At 39.4% G+C, this 27,283-nt stretch overlaps 1 protein-coding gene across 8 annotated transcripts in view; it reads left to right on the top strand.

The window, feature by feature from the left end:
• Positions 1-27,283, top strand: part of MKLN1 (muskelin 1) — a 290,273-nt gene that overhangs the window by 37,154 nt on the left and 225,836 nt on the right. Inside the window, exon 3 of one of the 8 annotated variants that reach the window (XM_081038814.1) lies at positions 11,051-11,144. The exons of the other annotated variants lie outside the window; for them this stretch is intronic. The gene's annotated coding sequence lies outside the window, so the exon portion shown is untranslated. The remainder of the gene's footprint in view (positions 1-11,050; positions 11,145-27,283) is intronic. 8 annotated transcript variants of the gene reach the window in all.

Here is a 27,283-nt window from a genome sequence, read left to right on the forward strand (position 1 = left end):
GAGGAGCAAGAGGTTTCTTTAGGAAATACCCTATCCTATCCTATTTATATGAGAAGGTGGCAGATTAGTAAGATGCCTACTTCTTGAATTTCAGTGCATCAGTACCTAAAGGTCATTGGTACTCAGTGGACACATTCTCCACGCAGATCCCACTTTTTGTGGCCCCCTTCCCTTGGATACATGGAGAGTGGCCATGAGAAAGTTGCCCTAGAAGTAACTGGAAGGTTCTCCAAGGGCCCCTAAAAGTCCCCTACACAGAACCAGTCTGGAGAAACAAAGGCTTGGAGAAGATTACACAGTTCTCTAAGAATAATCTTAATGATAATAATGGAAGTTCCAACTTTTTAGCATTCATTGTGTGCCTAGTACAATGCTAAATGCATGACAGCCTTTTTCTAAACCTGCACTATCCAATACAGTAGCCACTGGCCACATAAGCTTGAAATGTGGTTACTTTGAGTTAAGATAAACTCTATGTGTAAAATACACATTGGATTTCAAAGACTCGGTACAAAAAAAGAGAATGGAAACTATGTCACTAATATTTTTACACATTAAAATATTTTGGATATGTTGAGTTATGTAAAATATATGGCTAAAATTAATTTCACCTGTTTCTTTTTACTTCCCTTTAAGTAAATGGTCCCTACTAGACCATTTTAAATTACCTATGTGACTCACATTTGCAGCTTGCGTGATTTTTCTATTGGACAGCACTTGTTCTAGACTATTCTTCACAGTAATTTGATCAGCTGGACGGTATTATCATCCCCACATTATGGGTGAGGAAATTGAGGCTTAGAGAGCTTAAGTAAATTGCCTGTGATCATACATCTGTGGCTTAAGCACAAATCTGTCTGTCTCCAAGTCTGAATTCTTACCCATTACTCTATGTTATCTCCCAATGGTCCAGAAATACAATCCATGTGATACAGAAATGCTTATGATCATTAGTTATGCCTAAAAGCTGTTTTTATGTCTCCATTGTAGAACACAAGAAAAAATTCTCCGTGTCATTCTGTAAGGTGGAATTGAGGTTGTAGTTGGGGAAAATTGCCGATGGGGAAGTTCCTTAAATACTAACTCTTTGTAATGGCTTGAGGCTTACTTGCCAAGGATAGAAGTTTGATGAAACTCCTTCAGAGGTGACTTTCATTTCCATGATCCTATATTACAATTCACATCAGATTCACAGGTCAGTCAGTCGCCGCTGTAACACTCTGAGTGAGACGGAGTGGGCTGAGATGAATCAATGCTTCCGTTTTGTCCCTCTTTTCCCTGTAAAACGGTAGGCTTTCATTTCATCCTTGTTTCTTTTGAATGTGTGAGAAACCTCGATGGGACATTCTTCAGAGCAATGCTGTCTTCTTCCAAGCTGATTCCCAGCTCCATTTCCTTTCTTCCCGCACTACCTTAAACCATTCTCCAAAACATATGTTTTAACTCAGTCATGTCTTCCTTTTCCTAAGGCATCAGTGCCGTCACTCACAAAGAAATCTCATGTGTGCATATTAATGCTAGCTATTACTATATTTTAAATACTATAAATTAATTTCATTCTCATTTTACATATACTGATGTATATAACGTGTATCATGAGTATAATTTAATTTCAAATTCCAAAGGGGAAGCCCAATTTAGGACACTACTTCCTTTTTCCAAATGGGGAGAATTGGGATAATTGGGAATGATGCTTTGCCTCAGGGTCTCATCCCAAATGTTTCAATCCTCTCACATTCTTAAAGGCTCGAAATGTTGCTGACAGTTGTTAAGCAAAATCCCACACACACTATTTTTCTGTTTTTTCAGACTACAAATTTACAAAATACCAAGAAATATGGCAACTTGACTCCTAAAAGATTGAATGCAGCTCAAAAATCAAATTCTAAGAAGCTGACAAGCTACTGGACGTGTATGCGTCATGTTTTCGAACTTTCATTTTTAATTCAGAGTCGAAAATTTAGTGCCCCTAAATTAGGTTCACTTCGGCTTCAGTAGCTACATGGAAAATAAAATTTCAGCATTTGTTTTTTGTTTAGTCATTCTTCCTTAAAATTCTCCAGCGGTTTCAAATGTACTTCGGATGAGATGACAATGAACCATAGAGAGAAGTCAGAAAGATAGAATGGTTTTGGGAAAGGTAAATGGAGCTGGGAATCAGGGGACCTGAACTCTAGCTGTGTTTTAATAACGAATTAGCAACAAGGCTTTGGGGGAATTCAAGTGCCCCCAAGATTTACTGGATACCTATGTTCAAGGCATCGTAATAAGTGCTGCTAAGATACGCTGTGGATCCTCAAGGAACTTATCATTTAGAAGAAAAGAAAGCATAGTCACAAAACTCTGATATAATGTGGTACAGACTGTGTGAGTCATGGAGTAAAGCTTAGGGGAGCACAGGAGGAAATAAGCATAATTCCAGCCAGGGATATTAGCGATGACTTTGTGAAGAAGGGGATGTTTGGGGTGGTCCTAGAAGTGTGGGTGGGATTTCTGGGTGGGGCTAGAAGGACAGGTGCGGGGGGTGGGGGGTGAGGAGAGACAAAGGACAAACGTAAGCAAAGGAGTAGGGTAAGAACTGCAGAGCTGGTTCCGGAAACTTGTTAGACAGGAAGGCGCAGTTAATTCTAAATAATAATGGGAGATAAATTTTGACCCCTAGATTAGAATCAGATTGTGATAGAGCTTGAATTTCATTCTGAGGAATCTGGACCTTATTGGTGGAGGTGGGGGTGGGTAGCAAAGTTAACGAGCAGACCCATGAATGGTCAGCTTTCTTAGGATGGTTGCTGACAGCACTGAGTGTTCTGAGTGGTGAGCAAAAAGCTAGAAGGTTGGGAGATCAGTTAGGAAATTGTTAGGGTAGGGTTCGGGCAATGGGGATGGATAAAGAAGGCAAGTACAAAGGACATTTTGGAGGGAGAATTGACAGGGCTTGGTGATGACAGGTTTTGAGATGCAAAAGATGACTGGGTTTCTGAGCATTGATGAGTCAGAGAATGGAGATGCTGAGAATGTAGGAGATTTGCTGGGAAAGAGGCTGAGTTTGGTTTGGGGCATATTTAGTCTATTCTGAACACATTGGGCAATCGTATGAAACCCAAGTCAATTTGTGACCCTCCTCTTTCCAAAACCCTTTAATGCCTTCCCATCCTACTCAAAACAAAATAAAAAGCCTTATGATGGCCGGGAAAGCCTTGCACATCCTGGCTGCCCACGCCTCCACTGAGCTCATCTCCTCCCATGTCCCCTCTTCTCGATGGACAGGTGCCACTGGACCTCTTGCTGTTCCTCCAAGACTGCCCAGCGTGAATCTGCCATAGGCCCTTCTTGGTGTTTTCTCTGCCTGAAACTCCCTTTCTTCAGACAATTCTCATACCTCACTCCCTCACTCCCTTCAGGTGTTACTCAAATGCTACCTCAGAAAGGCCTTTCCTGATTATTCTATTCGTATATAAAACAGCAACCATCAACCCCCTTCCGCACTTTGCTGTTCACCATCCTGCTTATCACTATCTGACACATCACGACCTGGAAACTGAGGCTGTAAAAAAACAATAATGTAATAACCCAATGTTTTCAAGGGTGCAATGAGATTTGTTACTCTCCCACGCCATTCTTGGGACTGTATATTGATATAATCCCTTTGAAAAACAATTTGGCAGTAAGTACAAAGAGTCATAAAGTGTTGAGGTCCTGGGACATTTTATGTTTTGAAACTTCTGAGAATCTAACTTATGGAAAAGAAAATAGGCACACACGAAAAAGTATACTGATGCAATATTTACAATATCAAGAAATTAGAAAGATTCTAAACATCTAACAATATAAGGAGATAGTTAAGTAAATCACTGTTCAGTTACTTAATAATATATTATTCACTGTTAAAAGGATAGTTATGAAAAGCCGGTTAGCAACAGGGAAAATGGTTTTGAGAGAGCGTCACATTTAAAAGCACAGGATCCACAACTGTGTACAGTATGGTTTCAGTTATCTTTAAATATGCATATGATAAAAGACTAGAAAAAAATTAACCCACATGCTGATACTAAGTACATTGAGCTAATGGGATTACGTGTGGCTTATTTTTTCCAAATCCTTTAAATTTTCTATATTTAGGTTATATCCTTTCTGTAATGGGGTTATTTTATTTTTTAAAATCAGAAATTTTTTAGGTTTTTTTTTTTTAATAATAAAAAGAAACTGCTGCTACAACTCAACTCACCCTCTGGACTGCATAGTGGGGTATCAACGGGAAATGTGAGTTTCCAGACCTTTGGAACCTGCCTTTAAGACTCAAGGTCACGGACACTACAGGATGGCCTGACAGCTCATTAGTCCCTGAAGCGTCAGCTTCCCACCTCCTCCTTCCTGACTTCTTCTTCTTCTCTGCTTGGCTCTATAATCTTAGGCTGCGTCCTATCCTTCTAGATACAATGGTCGCAATTATGAAACAATGGAGGCTGAAAGAGCACAACTTTGTCCTGTGCATCTTGACAACGTATGAACTGAGACTGAGCCACCTATCCACGTCTCCTTCTAGTTTTTCTTATTTTAGCTACCTCTTTCCCCACTGGTAGACAGTTAGGTTTCCCACTTTGCTCTTCTTTCGGTGCTTAACATCATCTGATATATTTTGTATTTACTTGTTCATTACCACAGGTTAAAAACTGAAGTGGTTAAAAAAAAAAGACAAGAGAAATAATCCGATGTCTATCCACTAAGTGTCCCTTAAGCTCTTTATGCATGTAGTACCTCATTTTATCCTTACAAGCCAGCAAAACACGTGATACTCACATTTTAGGGATGAGGAAACTGAGACATAGAGAGGTTAGACAGTTTGCCCACATTCACTGACCAAATTGGAATTTAAACCTTCATCTTTCTGAACTCAAATCTTTTGCCTGTACATTCATGAACACAATTAATTATCAAGATAGTCTAAATTAATTTATCAGGTAGCTATCGGCCTGGTGAAATAAACAATTGAATAACTGAATAATCCAACCTGAAACTCTCAATCAGTTGATGCTGTGTGTCTTTGTATCTGAATTAACCAGTTCATTGCTTTAGATATTCTCTGTGTATGTCCACAGTGTCTCAATAACTATTTGAGACTCTAGTATTCGCAATCTGAAGTATTTCAGCTATTTTGGTTATCTGCAGCATTCTAAGTATTTAGTCCTTAACTAAAATAATTTTATCTGTTTGATTAATGGCCTCAGTTGAAGGATTTAGAAGCTGTCTTTTGGGACCAACAGGAACATTTTTGATAAAACAAAATCCTTAGTTATTAAATATTAAATTAGATTCTTTCAATTGATTTGTTGGACTTAAGAATTGAGACTATTAATAGAAGACATGTAACTTGTTGGGGATATCACTTTCTGAGACGTTTAAATGTCTAATCATTATGTTGTTTTGCACACCCCAAACTAATAATAAAAAAATAAAAAGAAATAAATAAAAAACAATTTAAATACATTTTTTTTAAAAATAGAATCCATCTAAGATGTCAAAAGGAATGTAAAATGCAGTCATGACTAATACTATTTCAGAGGAAATTTCTAATAAAAAGAGATTTTCCCATTTAATCACCCATTTATTGGAAGGAACAGGCAGTGTAGGAAAGATTCTAAGTCAATTCGTTGCAATGAGATTGAAGGAATTGAATAGAATTTTTTAAGAAACATCACTCATTATGTTCATGGCAACAGTTCAGCTGTGTTCTTTCTTGCCTGCCTTCTCTGACTAAAGTCCCACGTAAGAAAACTTCCCAGTCCTGACAGAGACGTGAGCAGCTGTAAGATACTCATCTTCATCAGAGCTAACATTTCTGAGAACTTACTATGAGCCAGATTTTGCTACCTGTTGCAGTGATTCTCTCATTTTAAAGCTCAGAATCCAATAAAGTAGGCACGATTGTTATACCCATTTTATAGACAGCTAAAGAAACTGAGGCGTGGAAGTATTAAGTAACTTGCTCAAGAAACAGCATTTAAACTAAAACACAAGATACTCACATGTGATCTGAGAAAATAACATGTTTTAAAAGGAATGTCAAGTTCGACTTTACAGCTTTTATGTGAAATGGAAAAGTGAAAGGCGTTTTGAATTGCTGTGGCACTTATGCCAGTGATTAATTGCATTGGAGAAGTGATTCAGTGAATGTTGAGATTTTAGATCTAAAAAAGTCTGAGAGTGTGTTTTCCTGGAATAGTCTGCTTCCCTTACAACCCTTCCCCCATCTGCCTGCGCTGTAAACCTCCTTTCACTATAAGAATGTTTTCATCTCTGAAGGTTTTTAACTGGTGGAGCTGTCCTTGGTCTGAGAAATCAGAAAAGGAAAGTTCTGTCTGGGGTCTGTGACTTCTCATGAAGTTGCTGCACTTTTCAGTTCATGTGTAGAAATCGACCCACCTACCATGTAGAACAGATTGGGGGAATTCTTCAGAAAGGCTACGAAAACCCTGGCGTACTTCATTATAGTACATTTTTATGTTTCTCTCCATTTAAGCAGTGCTTTTCCACCTTAATCAGGAAATGGGGAACCTGGAGTTCACCTAACTCAATAGAATAGTTCTGAATACCTAGTTTGTGCATAAAACAGTTCTAAACATCATGAAAGATAAAGTGTCCGCCCTCAAAGACTTCACATTCCAGTGAGAAGACACTAACATATAAAAACGTTAAACAACCTAATGTCATAAAAAGATGGATCGGAAGCAAATAAAGTACCATGGATACCAAGAGTTAGAAGTTCAAGGAAGGGTAATGGGGGAGGAAGCATTGGATACTAAAGCAGTGAGGGGACCATCAGGGGAGAGAGGAAATTTAATATAGGGCTTCAATAGGAAGGAGATAGCCACAGAACAGAGTGCCTAGTTTAACCCCACTTACCCCCAAATGAAAACTGTATGTGTATATTAAATGCAGAGAGAAAGACTTGGAAGGATACCTAGCAAACTGGGAGGATGGGCGTGCAGTCTGCGGGTGACAGGGAAGGGAGGATCAGGGAGGGCCAGAATTCATAGGGACTTTCAGTTTTTACTATACATACACTTCTATATTGTTTGAATGTTTCTCCAAACAGAATGCAGGCATGCATTCTATTGTATTATATAATTAAAAAAGACAAAATTGACAAACAGAATGAGTAATCTTGGGTTTGTAGAGCAAAAGGGAGAAGAAATTCCAGGCGAGAAGAACAGCTTGAGTCATGCCCAAAGGGGGGAAGGTACAGGAAGTACTGGGGGAGCAGAGATGAGACGCATGGGACCAGCATAGAAGGGATGTAGCAGGAATGTAGATTGGGGCTAGATGGAGAAAGGCTACGCATGCAAATCCTGGGAATGTGAGCCTTTCCTCTTTGACCAGAAGCATGGTAGAGCCTCTGAAGGATTTGGTTCAGGGTCGATTAATCTAGCTGCACAAGGATTAATTTATTAGTGAGCATACATAAAGATCCAGCAAAGCTGGATGGTATGAATTCAAGTCTACCTGTCTGGCACACTGCGAAAGCCCATGGAAATGTCTCCTCTAGTAACCGCAGCGAGAAAGGCTCTGACTTACCCAAACCTGCTGTTAGACTTTTCAGGAACCACAGAAAGATAGAAATGCTGTCAAATGCAATTGGGGAGCAGCCACTTATACTAGAGCCACAATATTAATTTCACTGTAAATCTTTGTGTAATGTTTGACATCTATGATAAATAATTCAAATGTATGAGGGAAACTTTGATCCTGGGCATATGAGACATGACTAAGTCAAATTTGTAAAACCTGAGTAAAAATTACTCGATTTTAAAAACAAAAATCAGATGTAGTCTGTAATGTGGTATTTGTTTTAATTTGTCCTTTCCTTGGATGAATTGGCAAAATCAGTATTTTCTTTAAACTTGTGTTTATAATTACAGCATGCATAGGTACATATTGTATTTTATTCATACACACATACATGTATTCATACAACAGACACAAGGTAACAAAAATCTATAGTTACCTGGGAGTGGGGAAGTAGCACTTCTACAAGACAGTCTTGAAGGAAACATTAAATCTAATATGAGGAAAAGTACTGTAGTTAGTTGAATCTTGAGTCATGCATTGTGACTAATTTTAAATGACTGGATTCTTGGTAAAATGAATTTCTTTATTGACCAAAAAGTAGAAGAGGGACATCAGAGTCCCGGAACGATGATATGAGTTAGGTTTGTAAAAACATGATCTTCATTTACTGCAAATTATCTTGTAACCAGAAGTGATGTTCGAGGAAGAAACTGACAATTAAATTTAGTTTTCAGTTTTCACTTTCCTTTCTCAGACTTTAAAGACTTTTAATCTCCATCTATCCCCTCACCACCCCTCACCCCACTCTGTCTGCCCTGTTTCCCAGAGGCAGATGAAATTCTTAACAGGCAAAAGTGAGTTTCCCTGCCTAGAGAAGGGAAAACAAAGAACAGGGGACAAGAAAGATTCAAAAAAGCTTTACAAGCTACGTGGAAAGAAAGATTCCTGATTTTACGTGTGGCATTTGCCTCAGAACCCCTTCTCTGTTCTTCTTAATCCTTCTTTATCCTTTAAAATTACTTTGTGGCATATCCCCATCAAGGGACCGAGGGCAGCACGAGGCATCTGACCTGAGTGTTGGGAGAAAGCAGGAATGCAAGATGATTTGTGCCTTTCGTGATTAGACAGACTCATGTAAATTATAGCAAGACAATTTTTTGGAATTAAAAAAAATGATCCTTTTAAAACAAAACTCTTCCAGGCCAGAAAAAAAAAAATCTTCTAATGATTTAATGAAATTTTTAACACTGATTTTATCATATCAATTCAGTAAACATGCTACTATCTGACAAGTTGAATTAAAAAAAACAAACAAACACAAAAATCATGTGGTCCTGATAACTTTGTGCTAATTCACAGAGTTACAGAAGAAGTACAAAATCTCAGCTTTTAGTACAATTTAGACAGGGAAAGTCTGTTCTTTGCCTCTCTCCTGTTTCAGTCTTTCTCTATCTCTCCTCCCCAGCCTGTCTTCCTTCCTGATAAATGGGCACCCTGTATGTGTCTCTATTTGGGAAGCAATACATTGTTTGAATTCTATCTGAGTAAGTCTGAAACCTCATAGTTGGAAAAAAACATCTTGAGCTTGATGTTCTCCTACACAGAAAAACGATGGAGCTTCTGTGAATGACAACTTAAGCAAAGACTGAGAAAGGATATTTAGCGAGAAGGTCATTCTAAGCAGACAGACCGGGGTTGATTTTGCAATCGCACAAAGCTTTTTAAAGAGAAGAAGGAGCAGGGACTGGTGAAGAACTGATATGCTAAGAGAATGCTAAGAGAAATTAGGAACACCTAGAGAGTTAGGAAATATTTTGGACAAAATAATAATAACCATCCTTGGTTTATCTATTTGTACATCAACATATTTGGGATGAAACATACAAAAACATGTGAAAACAGAAATATCCCTCAGGAACAAATACCCCATTCATTCTCAGTTGACATGAAGTAGTTTACCAATGGTTTGTGACCTAAAATGAGTTGGGGAACTCACTACCTTCAGTTCATTTCTGCTTTCCCTCTAAGTTCAGGGATAAAATTTTTGAGCTTTTTTTATACCTAATATTTTTATTAAATTAATTTTACTAAAAATATAAGCGTATTGAGTAGTTATCATTTATAACATAGGCCATATGTTTATAATCTACTTATATGAAATAATCTATTAAAATATACAATTATAGTATTAGGAATAGAGTCACATATTTATATATGTTAAAGCACTTGCTCATGAAAATACTATCTTTAAAAATTTTTAAGTACTTTGATATTTTGCTCTTGTGATATGAAAAATGGTTTATTTGGTGGGGTTTTAAATTTTTTAATTCTGTAAGTGTTTTCCCTTTGCTAACCAACAACTCCATGGAGAGGTTCTGTCTTATGTTACAGATGATTCTTGCGGATACAAGAAGTTTGTATTTTGGGAGCTATGGAGACTTCTTGTCCTTTAAGCCTTATTACAAAGTTTTTGTCAATTGTTCCCCAAGGTCCCTCATCGTTGCTTGCTAGCAATAAACAAAAATAAAGCTGGGACTGTGTCAAAAAAAATTCACCGACCCACATTCATCTTTCTTCAGCAGCGTTTCCTCAATAGTGTTCCCCATTCAGCGGCTGTGCCAGCCAACGGAAACAGCTAGTTGTCTGAAATGAAGAATAATTGGAAAAATGGTGCCTGTTTCTTTTCCTGCAAGTCACAATTCATCCATTTAACATTCTTTTGGTGCTCTTGAATTCTGGGCTAGACAGGCTTGTGTTCATTGTTTGGCTGAGGCCAACTGGAGAAGTGCTGACCTTCCCATTGTGAACTAGTGACTGCCAAATGATGGCGCGGCACGTCTACCTAGAGTTAGTCACGTGAGGCCTAGCAGCGACAGGTCGGCAAATGGACATCAAGCTGGAAAATGCTGGGATGGGAAGGATAGGAATAATTATAAAAGATACCATTTCTAGCTATTATGATCCCTACTCTATAAAGAAACAAAGCCCAGGAAGGTTAAGTAACTGGCCCAAGGTCACTTTGCCAACAAGCCATAGGACAGACTCTCTGGTGCCATCACCTTTTTACTGTACCCTACACCACAATAGGCTTTCGTCTTTTATAGCCAAGTATATAATTGATTTTTAAAATGTTTCCTTACACAGATAAAAAGATTACATATTCTCTTTTTGAGAAGTATAAATTTTGGGGTGTTTTACTGTATATGAATCACACACATATACTCATAAAGGCATGCATGTATATATATAATAGGCTTATAAGTTCTATTATTATAGTCTGCTATCTTCTCGCTAGTTTTTGACTTAATATTCTATCCAATTCTGAGTTATATTAAGATCTACTACTATGGTTGTCATTTCATCACATTCTGTTTGTCTTTCTAGTGGTTTTGATTTTCTTTCTTTTTTTTTTAATTTTGTGCTATTTGTTTTGTGCATAATAGCTGACAACTGTATGTGTTTCGTGTTTATATCTGAACCACAGGAAATTGAGCTGGCTGCAGAGGAAAGGTCACCCAAGTAATAGTGGCTGACAGAAATAGAAATACGTTTATCTCAAACATCAAAGACGTCTGGCGGTAAGAAGTTCAAGGCCAGTACAGCGGCTTCATGATCACCTAGGGTGCAAACTCTGTTTGTCTTTCTGTTTTGCCACGTGTACTATATAGGCCCATTCTCCAAGTTACGGTTGCAAGATAGATCCTGCAACTCCAGCCATCACATACATATTCCAGTCAGAAGGGAGAAGAAAGAGGAAAGCAGAAAGGAATAGCTTCCAGCTGAATTAGACGTCAGCAAGCCCTAATCAATACACCTCTGCTTACAACTTATGGCCCACCCTGAATTGCGGAAGAGGATAGGAAAATTTTTACCAGACATAGTTCTGTGCCAAATTAAATGGAGGTTTTGTTAGCAGGGATGAAGAAGAATGAGCATTGCATAGACATCGAGCAATCTCTGCCACAGTGCATTTAATCATCCCCGCTTCTTGTTCCTATTTCATATTTTTGGCCTTGACCTTTTTGCTTTTCTTTTTAAAAGATTTTACTTTTCAATGACAGTTGACATACAAAATTATATTAGTTTCAGGTATACAACATAGTGATTAGACATTTATGTACCTTATGAAGTGGTCACCCCAATAAACCCAGTACCTGACACCGTACATAGGTATTATAATCCTATTGACTATATTCCCCATGCTATACTCTACATCCTCATGACGATTTTGTAACTACCGGTTCGTACCTCTTCACCTCCTACGCCCTTCAGTCATTCTCCCAATTCCCCCACCTGGCAACCATCAAAATGCTCTCTGGATCTGAGTTTGTTTCTGTTTGTTTGCTTGTTTATCCTGTTCCCTAGATTCCACATATAAGTGAAATCATATGACGTTTGTCTTTCTCTGTCTAACTTACTTCACTTAACACAATACCCTCTAGGTCCATCCATGTTGTTGCGGATGTAAGAGTTCATTGTCTCTTATGGCCGAGGAATATTCCATTGCATGTATGTGCCACCTCTTCTTTATCCAATCATCCATGGATGGACTCCCAGGCTGCCTCCATGTCTTGGCCATTGCAAATAACGCTGCAGTGGATATATGGATACACATGTCCCTTCAAGATAGTGTTTGGGTTTCTTCACATAAACACCCAGATGTGGGATTCCTGGGTCCTTCCCTGTCTCTTGTTATATAGCCTTTGTTTTAAAGCCTATTTTATACTGTTTTAAATCTGGTCTTGTTACCCCAGATTTTTTTTTCATGAAATATCTTTTTCCACCCATTTACTTAAAGTCTGTGTGCCTGTCAATGTGAAGTGAGTCTCTTACAGGCATATGTAAGGGTCTTGTTTTCTTATCCATTCAGCCATCCTACATCTTTTGATTGGAACATTTAATCCATTTACATTAAAAATAATTGTAGATAGATATATAGCTATTGCCATTTTATTATTCATATTTTTAATATTTTTAAAAATTTTTCTTCTCTAAGATTCCTTGTAACACTGGTTTGGTGAGGATGAACTCTTTTAGCTGTTTCTTGTCTGGGAAGCTCTTATCTGCCCTTGGTTTCTAAATAATAGCTTTGCCAAATAGAGTAATCTTGGTTGTAAGTCCTCGCTATTCATCACTTTGAATATTTCTTGCCAATCCCTTCTGACCTGGAGAGTTTCTGTTGAGAAATCAGCTGACAGTCTTATTGGAGCTTCCTTATAGGTAACTAACTGCTTTTCTCTTGCTGCTTTTAGGCTTTTCTCTTGGTCTTTAACCTTTGGTATTTTAATTACAATGTGTCTTGGTGTGGGCCTGTTTGGATTCACCCTATTCATCTGCACTTTCTGGTCTTGTATGTCTATTTCCTTCACCAGGGTAGGGATGTTTTCTGTCATTATTTCTTCAAATAAGTTTTCAATTCCTTGCTCTCTCTCTTTTCCTTCTGGTGTCCCTGTGACGTGAATGTTGTTACACTTGATGTTGTTCCAGAGGTCCCTTAAACTCTCATTTTTTTGGATTCTTTTTTTTCTTTTTGCTGTTCTGATTGGGTGTTTTCTGCTACTTTATCTTCCAAATTGCTAATTCCATCCTCAGCTTCATCTAATCTGTTGATTCCCTCTACTGTATTCTTCATTTCAGTTATTGTATTCTTCATTTCTGACTGGTTCTTTGTTTTCTATCTCCTTTTTTGTGTTTCCTATCTCTTTGTTGAAGTTCTCTCTGAGATTATTGAGTATCCTTATAACAAGTGTTTTGAACTCTGTATCTAGTGATTGCTTGTCTCCATTTTGTTTTGTTCTTTTTCTGAAGTTTTGTTCTGCTTTTTCATTTAGGACACGCTTCTCTGTCTCCCCATTTTGGCTGCCTCCCTGTGTTTGTTTCTATGTGTTAGGTAGGGCTGTTATGTCTCCCAGTCTTCGTAGAGTGGCCTTATATAGTAGGTGTGCTGTAGGCCCAGTGGCACAGTCTCCCTGGTCACCTGAGCCAGGTGCTCCAGGTGTGTCCCCTGTGTGGGTTGTGTGTGCCCTCCTGTTGTAGTTGAGCTTTGGTTGCTGTTTGAACATCAATGGGTGGTGGGGGGATATTGATTCTCAGGCTGATTGGTTGTGAGGACTGGCCGTGACCACAGTGGAGGAGCTGTTGTGCAGGGGCTGACCCCACAGAGCAGGATTCACTATAGCAGGGGCTCTGGTGCCTGTCCGTCTGCCCTTTGGGTTTGTCTTTCGTGGAGGTGGTTGGGTGGTGCTCTGGTGTGGTCTGAAACTGGCCATCAGGTATGTTGGTTTTGGAGCCTTTTGGGAGGGGCTCTGTTGCAGGCCAAGGTCAGCCACTGCCTGTGCCCTACCCAAGGTCAGCTGGTATAAGCTACAAAGTGATCTGCAGATGGCTGCCACTTGTGCTGGGCCTGGAGGTGCCTGGGAGAAGCTAAGCTGAGACCTGAGACCAGCTTCCACTAATGCCAGGCTTAGGGCTGCTTAGCAAGAGGTACAGGACACACCAAGGCCAGATGCTGCTTGTTTGGGGTTTGTGAACCCTAAGAGATTTTAGCAAAGTCTGCAACATGAACCAAGACAGGCCATTTGTATGGAGAAGCCACTGGAAGCGGCCAAGATATCCCTTCTGATTTTCAGCCACCACACACAAGTGTGAAACCAGCTCTGTTCAGCATCTCCACCCTTCCTGTGAGTTTCAAGGTGGCTTCTTCTGTATATCTTTAGTTTTAGAATTCTCTGTTCAACTAGATTTCAAGAAGTTCTCAATCATGGCTGTTCTGTAGTTTAGTTATAATTTTGAGGGGGTCGAGAGAGGAGGCCAGCACAGCATTTACCTACTCTGCCATCTTGACCAGAGCTCTGGCCATAAATTTAATATTTACATAGCTATTCCTGCCTTTAGATTTCCCTGACACATATCTGCTCAGCCATTTATTTTCAAACTTTCTTTGTCATTTTATTTGAGAGAGTTTCTTATGCATAGCTTAAATTTTTTTTTAGCCCAATCTGAAAGTTTGTTTTTTGAAAGCGAAAGTCGGCCCATTCAAATTTATAGTGGTAACTGATATCTTTTTTAATTCTTTTCATTTAGTTTTTTTTACTACTTATTATACTTCATTGTTTCACCCTTTTCCCCCCTTTCCTTAGGTACACTGGCTTGATCCTTTTTTAAAAAATTATTTCCCCTTTTTTAAAAGTTATTTCCCCCTCTGTTAAGTTGAAAGTTTTCCTATGAAGTGTTTACTTCTCTTCAATAAATTAATGCATGTTGTTTTTTTTGACTGAGTAACCATATTCCTGTATCTCAGAGATTCATTGTGAATAGGCTGAAGAAGAAGTGCAATTTATTTCGTCAGTTGTGCAGTAAGGTCACTGGTGCCATGTAATAACTGAGGAAGTTTATTTCCTCACTTCCTTTAATTTCACACATAGACAGCAATGAATGCTCTTAAACAAACAGAGCTGGAAATGAGCCCTGTTTTGACTGAGTCCTGTGTGTAACACTTTCCAGATTTCTTTCAGTCAAACTATTGAAGAAAAAAGGAAAGCTATCATGCTGAAAGTCCACATGGGAATAGATTATGATAACTATTCATCCTTACTTTTCTCTGAGTCTTTACTGAATGCAAAACAGGTTATCACAGGTGATAAAGCAAATAACAATAATGACTAACACTGCAGTACATTTTGTGGCTTGCTATCCCCATTGCATTTGTTTTAAAACCTTTATCCATGGAAACCTTGAGTTCTACAGAGTTTGTTATAGTTTGGTAAGGACCTTTGCATATGAAATTTAGCTTTAAACTACTCGGTGACATCATTATGTCTTTTTTATACTTCTACCTTCCCATGACTATATTACTTCCGAAAGAAGTCTTTTTTCTCTTGTCTGGCTCCAGGTTATACCTTCCATTTCACAGCAGTATACTTGTTCCCAAGAACAATTACAGATCCTACAATTAAGTGAGTTGTACAAGTGTTACCACCTAGGTAGGAATTCTGTTTTTTCTGTTGTTGTTGTTGTTGTTTTTTTACCATGGGGAACAATATAAAAGAAGAAACTACGGTTGTGTTAAAGCCTTATAACTTCTCCCCATCTCCATCATTCTAATTTACTTCTTTAAAAAAAAAACTATTATTATTTTAGATTCCCTAGGGGTATCAATCCAATTATGTTTTGGCTACATATTGGTATAGCTTTTGAAAAATCATAGAATAATAATCTATACAACAAATTATTTGTATTTTGCAAAACTATATATATATATATATATATATATATATATATATATATATATATAATCAAATAAGAACTTATTACATATAAGAAACTCTCCACCTTGAAACATTTGGGTTGTAGTATTTGTCCCTGGGACTCTCTCTCGCTTTAGCATTAAGAATGGAGCAACCCGCTCCCACTATCTGCCACTCGCCATGTACTGTTGGGGCAAAGGAACAAAGAATCAGTTCTATTGTTGGAAATGCCTCCCTTCCAATCACCACTATTTTCCTGCAATGTTTTAGGAAAAGAGAGCAAGGCATGATGTCATAGAAAGAGAATGATTAATAAATTTTAAATCTGCCACTTCCTCCTGTTCTTAGATATTTTTCCTCTAGCATTGACTATGAAAGGGGCTGGCCTCACTTGAGACCCAGAAGAAAGAAGAGAAATTTGAGCATAAAAAAAGAAAAGTGTTCGATGAAAATAAAATTATTTAGGAAAATACATATGAATAAGCATGTTATCAGATTTGAACATTAAAATGTTTTGGCATATAGTGTGAGTTTGATTGTACTGGGTACTAACATCCATTAAAAATGAGGCTTCACAAGATTGGTTATATGCCGAAGCTGGATGACGGGTTCACAAGGGTGGAAGTTGGGTCCATTTTTACCCTTGTTTTTATCTTTGGGTATATGTTTGAAACTTTCCATAATAAAAAAAATTTTTTGAAGAAAATAAGTCAGGTTTCAAAAAACTGCTCTGGATTGGTCAATTCTGAAAAAGAGATTCCTCTTTTTATGTCCCATAAAGACATCATCATAAAATATGTCCATCAATGAAGTTCAAAACTGGCCTGGATTCAATACATTGACAAAATGCTTCAACCCTGTATATGAGTCTTGCAGTTGACACTCTATGACTGAGCTCGGAAAAAAACCAGACTCGCATAACTTTCATGAATTAATTGAAAATACTAAAATTGAAAAATTTCAGTAAGAAAGGACAATACTTACCAGAGATAAGTCATCAATTCTCTAGTTATTTTTATGTTCATGTTATTTGGACCCAGAGTATTAGATGAGGAATCAGAAATCTATAAAAGCCAATCCCTAGAACATACAACTTATCTCTTTTCATTTTTTTCTCCAGTTAAAGGGGAAGAAACACTGAGACTAAATTTTATATCTTCCAGAAGCATTCTGAGGAAGAACCATGTTTGAAAATTTTTTTCCAATATATCATATAGAATTCTATTACTACAGAGAGACTGTCTTCTTTGCTAAGAACAAATAGAAAATAAGGACTATAAATAGATGAATTATTCTAAAAGTCATAGTGTTATCTCTTTATAAAATTTCCCACGTAAGATGCCCTATTTTTCATTTTCTTCTCAGTTGGCCTGGGTTTAGAGGGATGATCTGCCAATCCTATGTATCAGACATGTGCTAGAGTATAGAAATATGCATAATTATTGTCTAAGGTGCATTTTGAGTGGGCTAATGTAACACAAGAAAGTCTCTGAAACTAGTGGTTTACAAAGGCATCGATCTCAAGGAGTCCTTGTGTGATAGATGTAAGCATGGCACGCGTTGTGACTTTTTGGTTGGTTTGCTTAGATTTCAATCCAATTTTAAGGTACCTTGGGGTGAAATGCACTAGGGAACATGTCAAACAGTATCAGGAAGATGTGGAGTGGCTTTGCCATTCAGATAAAATTAAATCCTTAGAAATAAAACTCCTAAAGGAAGAAAATGGAAGACAACTTATGAAAAAGTCAATTAGATTATTTGCTAAATTCTTGTTCTGAAGATATTTCTTACATTTCTGCAGCTAGTGAATCTTGGGTTACAAAATACTTTCACATTTGTTATCTCATTTGATCCAATCAACAAACCAGTGAGGTACGTGGGGCACATTCAAGAGGAGGAAATTGCATCTCGGAAACTTACGTGCTTCCTGAAGACCTTACTCTCAGCTGAAAGGGGCAGGGGTACAACTACCCAGGTCTTCAGACACTGAGCTGCAGTCATTCCTCTTCGACCATCCAGTGTGTGCTCCTCCATTTTGTGTTTTGTCTGTGGAAAATTCAGAAGAAGAAAAGACAGTGACGCCTTGCCCACAGCGAGTTTGTGGTCTAGATGAGAACATGCAAGTTTTATATAATGAAACAAGCGGAGAATTATTAAGTGTTAAACTGTATGAAACAGGCTATCAATACAATAACATTTGGATTCGTTGGATAACAAGGTGCTATCAATGCAACCCAAACCCTGAAAAATATGTTTGGAGGTGCCCAAGAATACTGGTCAACTGAATGTTTCTCAAGTCTTCCAGCCAGGTAGCCAGTGCTTTCCTGGAGAAGTCTCATGATTAATTACTGACCAGAAGGAAAGCCTGCAGAGGAGAAAGGGGAAGACAATATCATTTCATACCTTATCGTGTACTTGCAGGTCCAACCTTGCACAGCTCTGCAGAGACACATGGTTGCTTGCAAGAGCTGATTATTGAATTGTCAACTTCTTATTGGGCTCTGTTATGCCTCAGATTGAGAACTGGAAGCTTGTAGGAGCTAGTCCCGGCCCAGGCCCATCTTTGTTAGGTCCTCTACGCCATCGGTGGAGGCCACCAAGCAAATTGCCTCTTCCTTTTCCTGGTTGCAAAGGGAGTAAAGGGGAAGAGTCCAATGTTTTCAAAGAAAACTACCTGGAAGCAAGAAACTGGGAACATTTGTTCTACACTCAAATGGACCGTGACTTCAAGGATCTGCAGGGATGCTGTGATCACTTTTATTTTCTGATGTCCTACTGCTCAAACCTAAAACTTTCTAAACATATGTTTGTTTCAGAAGCAAAATTCTATTGGAAATATCTGTTCTTTCTTTTTCAGCAGGGCGGGCCTGTCCTCAGAGATAGCTGCAGGCCAGTCACTGTCTCTTCCTGTCTGTGTCTTCCCCACTGAGTGGCATATTGCCTAGGAGGCCCCATGGGGACTTCCAAAGCCATCAGTGGGTGCGTGACTGGCAGCAATCCTTTAAAAAAACATGCACAAGACTGGCCCGGTTCACCAGCATTATGGACATTCTTATGTAGTCCTCTTCAAAATGCTAATTTCCTTAAGTGTCCATTGGAACACGCCCGTGTGGATGGTTCTAGTTTAATCCTGCTTGCGACCGGGGAAGAGTCAAAGCAGCAGGAACATGCTGGCTGCTGTGCTGGACTCACTCCTCAAGCATCAGTGCATGCCCTCTCGAGAGGAGGAGAGGGCGGTGGGAGAAAGCAGCTGGGAGTCCAGAATGCAACCACACTGTTCTGTGAGGAAATGTAAGGGTGTACTTCAGATGCACTGTCCACACCACCATCAACATTGCTCACCTTACACTACACATTTCAGTGCAAATGTGAGCACAATCCTGTGTGACTCCTAAACCCACGCTCATAACCACTACCGCCGGGTCATCCCTGTCTCCCAAGGTGCACCCTTGGAATTACTTTTCCAGGAGTGGCAATGGATTTCTGCTGAGTCACTCAGCCTCCGTTTCATCGAGTGGTTATGAGCATGGACTCTGGAACCAGCTCTGTCACGTACTATCTGTAAGGCTGTGGGCAAGTTACTTATAAATTCTCCAAATCTGATTCTTCAAATGTGAAATGGTGATAATGCTACCAGCTACCCGATAAAGTTGTGATGGGAAGTAAATGAGGTTGGCCATGTGTTAAGGGACAAAAATTCAACCAAGTAAATGTGAAGATCTAATTGGCTTTACTGAATAATTTATGAATCATGCAGCATCCCATCTAGTAAATGGAAAGATGCTCTGAGAAGCTATATAAAATGGGAAACTTTTACAGGGAGAAATGGGGTGGTCAAGAAAGCTAAAAGAGTGCATTATTTCACGCAAGGTCACCTTCCTTTAAGGGGAAGGGTCTACTCAGGCAGGTTACCTCACTCACGCTGACCAGGAAATTCTAGACATATTGGTTTAAAATACCTATCCTGGGAATGGCTGAAACTGTGTTTAGGTTAGACATTTGTCTTGGTGGGTCTTGCCACAAGTGAGTCCATTTTGGGTCTGATATTTCTTTTTAACCCATGTAAAGAGCTGAGGACATTGCCTGGCACATATTATGTACTGTATAAGTGTTAGCTATTTTCATGTATTCATTCATTCATTCATTCATTCATTTATTCATCTAATATTAATTTAAAGTCTCTGCTGTAGACTGCTAGGTGTTGAGACGTAAAGATAAATAAGACACAGTATGTACTCTCCGTGGGCTTACACTCTATATTAGAGGCCTGTGTTTTATTATTGGTTGATTGATTGCCTAGTACAACAGTTGGGAGGTACTCAATGTTTTTGAATGTATAATTGGACTAGGGAAATGGGCACGTATAACAATAATTTCAGTTAAAATGATTATCTTTAACAGTGCCTGGCACGTAGTAGGCACATGATAATGCACACAGCATTACTGGCTATTTTAATTATTAATTTAGTAGAATAAATGCTGAGACTGAATGTGCGGACTGGAAGTTGAGTGTGAGGAGATGGAGGTACACTCAGGGAAGCCTTCCAAGAGGCAGTATCTCTGACCTTAGTTTTGCTCGGTGAGTGGGTGTTAGCCAGTGAGAGAAGAGGGCTAAGTGCGCTCCAGGAAGAAAGAACATTGTGTGCAGAGCTAGAGAGGCGTGAAATAGCACAATACATTCAGGGAGCTCCAAGTAGTCAAGTACGAAGGGAGCCCTACCCTTATTGTGACATCCAGCGTGCATTTGTTAAATCAGTATTTGAGATTAGAGGCTGTGAAACTAAACGAATGAGACCTCGCTTGTGTCCCCCTGGTCTTTAGCATTAACTATATAACCAGTGATGGACTAAGTGACTAGGGAATTTTAAGTTGTTCAGTATAATACTTGCCCTGTACAAATGCTATTAGCTCGCACAGCACCATTCTTCTGTCGTCAGCCCCTGTTGGTCTTCCGATGGAGGAAGTAAATTCACTGAATTTACCTGTGTTTTCAAAGCAATTGAGATAAATTACACTAAAGTCGATGGGATCATAATATAGAGGAGGATGTTTTTGCACAATAACATGGATTTTTCTAGATCGGGAATGAACAAACTATGGCCTGGGGGCCAAATCCTATCCACCACCAATTTTTATAATTCAGTTTTTTTGGAGCACAGCCATGCCCATTTGTTTACACGCAGTCTAGCATTGCTTTAGCACTGCAACAGCAGAGTTCAGTAGTTGTGACAGAGACGGTATGGCCTGCAAAGCCTAAAATATTTACTAGTTGGCTCTTTACAGAAAACGTTTGCCAATCCTGTTCTAGAGTCATCTCTTCTAATCTGATGACAAGTAAAGACCACCTAAATATTTAAATCATGTGGCTGAGTTGGTTTAGAACCAATGCGGCAAACAATAGGCTATTAAATTTTTTTCACTCCCAAGGAGAAAGAAGATTGCAAATATGTTAGCCATAAAGGGTGCAATACACCTGACTATTGAATGAACATAATTCTGTGATTGGCCTTCATATTTGACTCTGAGCCTCCGACAGTCAGGAGAAAAAAAAAGGGGGGGGGGGGTAGGGAATTAATCATCTGTTGCTTCATAACAACCACCTTAAGAGTTGGTGGCTTGAAATAGCTACTATTTCCTATTTTTCATGAGACTGTGAGTTGGCTGAGTGGTTCTGCTAAAGTGAGCTGGGCCCAGCTGATCTTGGCGGACTTGCTCATGCATTTGTGGTCAGCTGGTGTGTTAACTCTGGGCCGGCTGGGCTGGGTCGGCCTCAGCCACAATGGCTTGTCTCTATGACAGCTCGTCTCTACTCCACATGACCTCTCAGCCTCCAGCAGACTGCCCTGTGCTTGTTCACATAGCAGCGGCAGTTTCCAAGAAAGAAAGCAGAAGCACACACTTGAGGCTTGGGCTTGGAACTGTCACACTGTTACTTCTATTGCGTTCCAGTGGCCAAAGCCCATCATCTGGCCAGCCTCGATTCCGTGGCTTAGGTGATGAAAGAGGCTCTAACTCTTGATGGGAGGAGCTGCAAAGTCACATTGCAAGGGGTAGGGAAACTGCAGGGAGAGAACTGGGGCCTTGATTGAAATCAATCAATCAACATCTAAAACAGCATGTATTCTAACCATAGTTTTGTTTTGTTTTTTGAAGTCATCTCTGTGGTCTAAAGTGGAAAGAAATAGTCATCATATGTCTATTCAGCCCCACCCACAGATATGAATCATCATTGTCTTCACCTAAGAGGACCAATATCCTTTAGCTAATGACAGATGCAGGGGAGGAATGAAAAGAAGCCTGTCAGAAATGTGGTACATTTTGTATGAGACCCAGGCCCATATTAAATGCCACCTTGATGAATTTCACCAGGGAACTGGATTGAAAGCATAAGGAAATGGATTAAGAGAGCATAAGGAAAATCATTACCACAGTACTAACCAATGACTAAATAAACATTAGCCTTTAAGACTAAAGTCCAAACAGACCTACAGTAATCTTGCTGAACATTCCCACCTTTGTCCATGTCCATCAAAAATTGGTCACTGTATTCACAGATGGCACAGCTATCTACGGATATGGATGCGATTGAAAAAGACAGAGAATAAATACTTTTTAAAACTCACTAGCCATGTGATGATTTTTAAAAAATTTATTGCTGGAATACCTTCATTATTTCCAACTTGCCTCAATAAATAATGCAAAGTATAAATAGCAGTAGTGATGTCAGAAATCCTTCTTAACTACTTGTTTCCTGGTACCCTGGGCTCTCAGAAAGAAGAGAATAAACATAGGTAGCACTTGTGCCTTAAGTCATTCAGAATCCCCCAAAACTGGAAAAAAAAAAAGAAAGAAAGAAAAAGAAAAAAAAAGCAAAACACTAAAAATGAAAACAAAATTCTCAAACCACCCAGACAAGCCACACAACCTACGTTTGAGAACATTCTCTCTGGCCTAGAGCTAGTCAGGCTGCTGGGTTTGTTTGCAAGAAGCGGATGTCACACGTGGCCTTCCACGGAGCTGCCACGATCAGACTTCTGTAGTGGCAGTTGTAGAGCATGGGGAGGAACATGACAGAATTCAGGGAACTATTAGATGCCTGTTGACTCAGACATCGGAACCAGCTGTGAATGGAAACTTATTTCAACTTAGCTACAGTGAAGAGGAACTGAGCTGTTTATATTGTTGAAGAGGTGGAGACCAACTTTCAAAATGCTTGCAGATGACTCCTTTCTGGGAGGGTCAGAGGAGGGTAGGGCTGTGTCCGGAAGAACAAGTGAAGCTTCCAAAATTTGGGTGTAGAAAAAGCAGACATTAACATTGGGCGGGTCCCATAAAGGTTCTATGATAGATATAAAATTCCTGACCGAGTGCTTAGAAGAATAGACCTCAACAAATGTTGGTTCCTTTCCTCTCTCTGCTTCTCACACCCACCTCAGGGATTTCTTAAGAAACAGAACACCTGACAGCCAGCTGCCATTGGAAAGATGTCAGCTAGGATAAGCTGCTGCTCTGGTGGAAACAATCAACAAAATTCCCACTCAGGTAGATGGAGCAGGGCATGTCACCTCTCCCTCCCCTCTCTCTCCTCATCGCAGCGTGGCCATTCCTTCCTTCCTGCAGAGGAAGTGTGTGTGTTTGCTCAGACCTACCTTGGCATTCCTTGATGTCTTAGAGAAGCAGATGACCCTGGCTGAGCAAGACAGTCAGCAGAACAGCAGCCCTTGATGCTGCAATTGGAAATTTCCATTCTTTGCTTGCAGCTCTGAAAAAAAAAAAAAAAAATCTGAAGAGCCCAGGAGCTGGGAAATTTCCACGATGGAAAATTTTAACATATTCTTTAGCTCTAAACTATGCAGGTTTATAGAGACTATTTTTTTTTCTTTTGGTAATTTTCTTCTTTAACAATAATTTATGAATGTGGTAACACTACAGCTGTGAGACTAAGGAGGGCAAGATGACTTGGAGAGGAATGCATATGGTTTGGCTAATGGGAGGCTGTGCCATACACGCGTTTGACCACCTGAACCATAGAAATGCAGATCACTACAAGACCCATGGGCTGGGAACTCATCCAAAATAAAGATAGTTTGCCCAGGAGCATTGCAGGGAAGTCTGTGTATAGACTGGAAGTGGAAGTGGATGGGTACAACCTGGGAACAGGAGATGGTGAGGTCTGTTGCTGGGAAAAGCAATCCCAGGCAGATTAGACCACTGCTGCCTAAACCTGAAAGTGCATGGGAATTACCTGGGAATCTTATTACAATGCAGATTTCGATTCAGTAGGTCGAGGGTGGGGCCTGAGACTGTTTCTAACTGGCTCCCAGGTGGTGCTGATGGTGCTCTGTGAGGACCACACTGTGATTAGCCAGGCCATAAACAACAGATCCTCCTCACCATGAGATCAGCTTGCCTTCAATAGCAAAACACAAAGGGTGGCTGGAGGACAGCCCCCTTGGGCTTGTTCCCTCAGGTTACAAAGCTAAGGTCTAAGAGTAGAAATGAATGTCTTCTGGAAAGATGCTCCATGCAAGTATATATGGTTAAAGTGGATCTTTTGAAATGTGGGGATACAAGCAGTTACCAGAGAGTCTGCCTATTCTGGCAGATTCAAGGTGATGTTTTCTAGAACACGATGCCTTTGCAGAGAACCCCCTATAACAAGTTAGTGGAGATGAACCAAGCTGGTCCTCTCTCCTGAGTGATTCTCCAGCATTGTGGCATGTGGGGTGAAACACCAATGAAATAGCTCCAATTATTGAGGGAAGACTGTTGACTAGAATGGTGTAAAAGGGAAAAGGAAAATAAATTACTTTCATCCCAGCCAGGATAGTTGTCTCACTTCTACTGAAATAAAATAAAGAGGGATAAGAGAATTTTCTAGTTTCTTAGCAACTTTCTCCCCTTTGGGCTACCTATTTGAGAGAGGGAGGAGGGGGAGAGAAAGAGATTGTGAGAGAGAGGAGAGAGAGAGAGAGAGAGAGAGAGAGAGAGAGAGAGAGAGAGAGAGAGAGAGAGAGAGAGAGATCAAAATCTATGGCATCTTTATTCCAGGGTGTTACCTCCAATTGATCTGTAATGTATCTGTTGTGTGTATCTTTGAAGCAACATTTGTCCTAGTTTTCATTTTCCATTCAATTGAGTTTTGGATGGGTTATTACCACATACTTTTCAAATTAAAGTATACAGAGGAGCATATGGAAAAAAAGGAGGGAGATTACCAGCCTGAAAATATGTTGAAATCACAGTGTAACAAGCATGAAATAAGTATGACAATATAATAAGGTGTATTAAAATATATATTAAAAGTAAACAATATGTAAATAATATAAATATCCTAAGAGTCTAACATCTACATAATATTTAAAAATTCTAGGTGGCTTAGAGGATTAAGGATTTAGAATTCTAGAGATTGGTGGACATTTTCCCTTTCAAAAATCTTCACTGTTGGGTTAAGGTATGATTCAGCATTGAAATAGACTTTCTGATTACTCAAGGTAAAAGACATCAATTTGGTCTTTTGCTTACTATAGGTCTCAATGAGCAGTTATTCACCTAAGAACCACCATACAACCTTACAAGCAAATAGAAGTTGATTGATCCATCTAAAGTCACATCATTTTAATAATAAACATAATAATATAATAAAATGTAACATTATAGACTATTTATAAGTAAGGTGCATAATCCTTACAACAAGCTCATAAGATGGGTACCATTATTATACAGATGAGTGTCATACAGGGTCTCAGCTCCCGCTCCCCACATAAGAACGCAGGACACGGTGAGGCAAAAAGGAACACCCATGGAGCCATAGGTAGGGGAGTCATACCACTATATTCTCGCTGGCGGCTGGGTTGGAGACACAGGAAGCAGGAGCCACACGATCCGCAATCTGCCGTCTGCTTCTCTGCCAACCAGCCCATCCCCTAGCATAGCCATGACAGTTACATTAGTAGCTAATGGCTAACCGGTAACAGCGGATGGCCACCCAGCCACAGCGAATGGCCACCTCATTACAGCTGACGGCCATCTAATAACCGAGCCAGCACCTTTCTACATGAGGGCGAGAGCCTGGAAACTGCTCTCTGGCACTCTGTCCCCACAATGAGAAACTGGGATTTAGAAAGTTAAGTGAACTGCCTGGGATCCATGCTTTACAGCCAAGCAGGGAATATCCTTCTTTGGCCAGCCACCCTTACTCCAGTGCTCTTTCCAAATGCCACTGCTCCATTTCAGCTTCATTTTCCTTATCCCAGACAGATGGATAGATACATACTCCTTCTCAAGTTGAACAACTTCACAGAGCTTGATTCAAATACTGAATGTGTTGTTAGTTGCTTACAGCTGCTATTTTTCTAGTAGTACAGTTAAGTCCAGGTAAAGTCTTTTGAAGAGCTCATTAGAACTGTGAAGATAAAGTCTCAGAAGCAGGTGCATTCATTAGATGGAATATAGACGATTATGTTAATATCGCATTCAGGTGACACATTTAAAGCCATCAAAATCATGGAGGATAAAAGGATTCTCGAAGCCGAAGTTAACGGCTTCCTTTGTAGAGCTCTTTGCCCTGTTAACATGCGACTGCCTTGGCAGCTGTCAACGTGGGGACCTCCAATGTTACCTCACAAAAATAAAACTGTTTTTGCAGTATCATATTTCCTTGACAAACTCTTGGATCTCTACTCAGAAAAAGAAAGGTCATGAATTGCCTACAACCCTGGCACTGTTTTCCAAACAGGAAATCTGGCCCCTCCTTTGCAGTTTATCGTCAGGTTGGGCCCAAGGGTAGACAAGACACATGAAAGAAGATGGTTAAAATATGTGGAGGGTAATTCCAGGTTTGGATAAGATGGAGCGACAGCTGTTTTCTTTTGCCCTTTATCTTTCATCTTGAAGAAATACTGAGTGTGAAATCTGTATGTGACCACACATGTATTTAGGAGGATGTATATCGGAATGTTAACAATGGTTATGCAGGATGATTTTGATTTTCTTTTGGGGGGGTGGTATGTTTGCATTTCTCAAGTTTTCTACAATGAATATGTGTTACTTGGTAAAATCTAAAATTATTAAAAATTATTATGGAGCAATTAATTGTTTTACCTATAAAAAATTAGGTTACTATTTAATTGCCTAGCATATGAGAACTGGATGAGATGTTTCCCCAAAATCCTTTCTTGTCAAATCTAGGATGTCTGTGGAAACATTGATTCCTCCTTTCAGAAGAAAATATAAGAGAAAAAGGGCGAGGTGTCCAGCCACTTATAAAAAATTATAAATATGCTTAAAGATTTTTATGTCATTCTTCCGTACCTCGATAAAGTGGGCATTCATCAAAGTGAAGGCGTTTGTCACTTGCAAAGGAAAAAAGACCTTTTAAGACCAAAATAACTTTAGTATTATTTTTTTAGTTATACAGTCTGGGAAGCCTTTGTAAGCTAAAACTTGACACAGTCATTTTTTTCCTTCAA

The sequence above is a fragment of the Rhinolophus hipposideros genome (genome assembly GCF_964194185.1).
Source record: "Rhinolophus hipposideros genome assembly, chromosome: 25".
NCBI classification, from domain to species: domain Eukaryota; kingdom Metazoa; phylum Chordata; class Mammalia; order Chiroptera; family Rhinolophidae; genus Rhinolophus; species Rhinolophus hipposideros.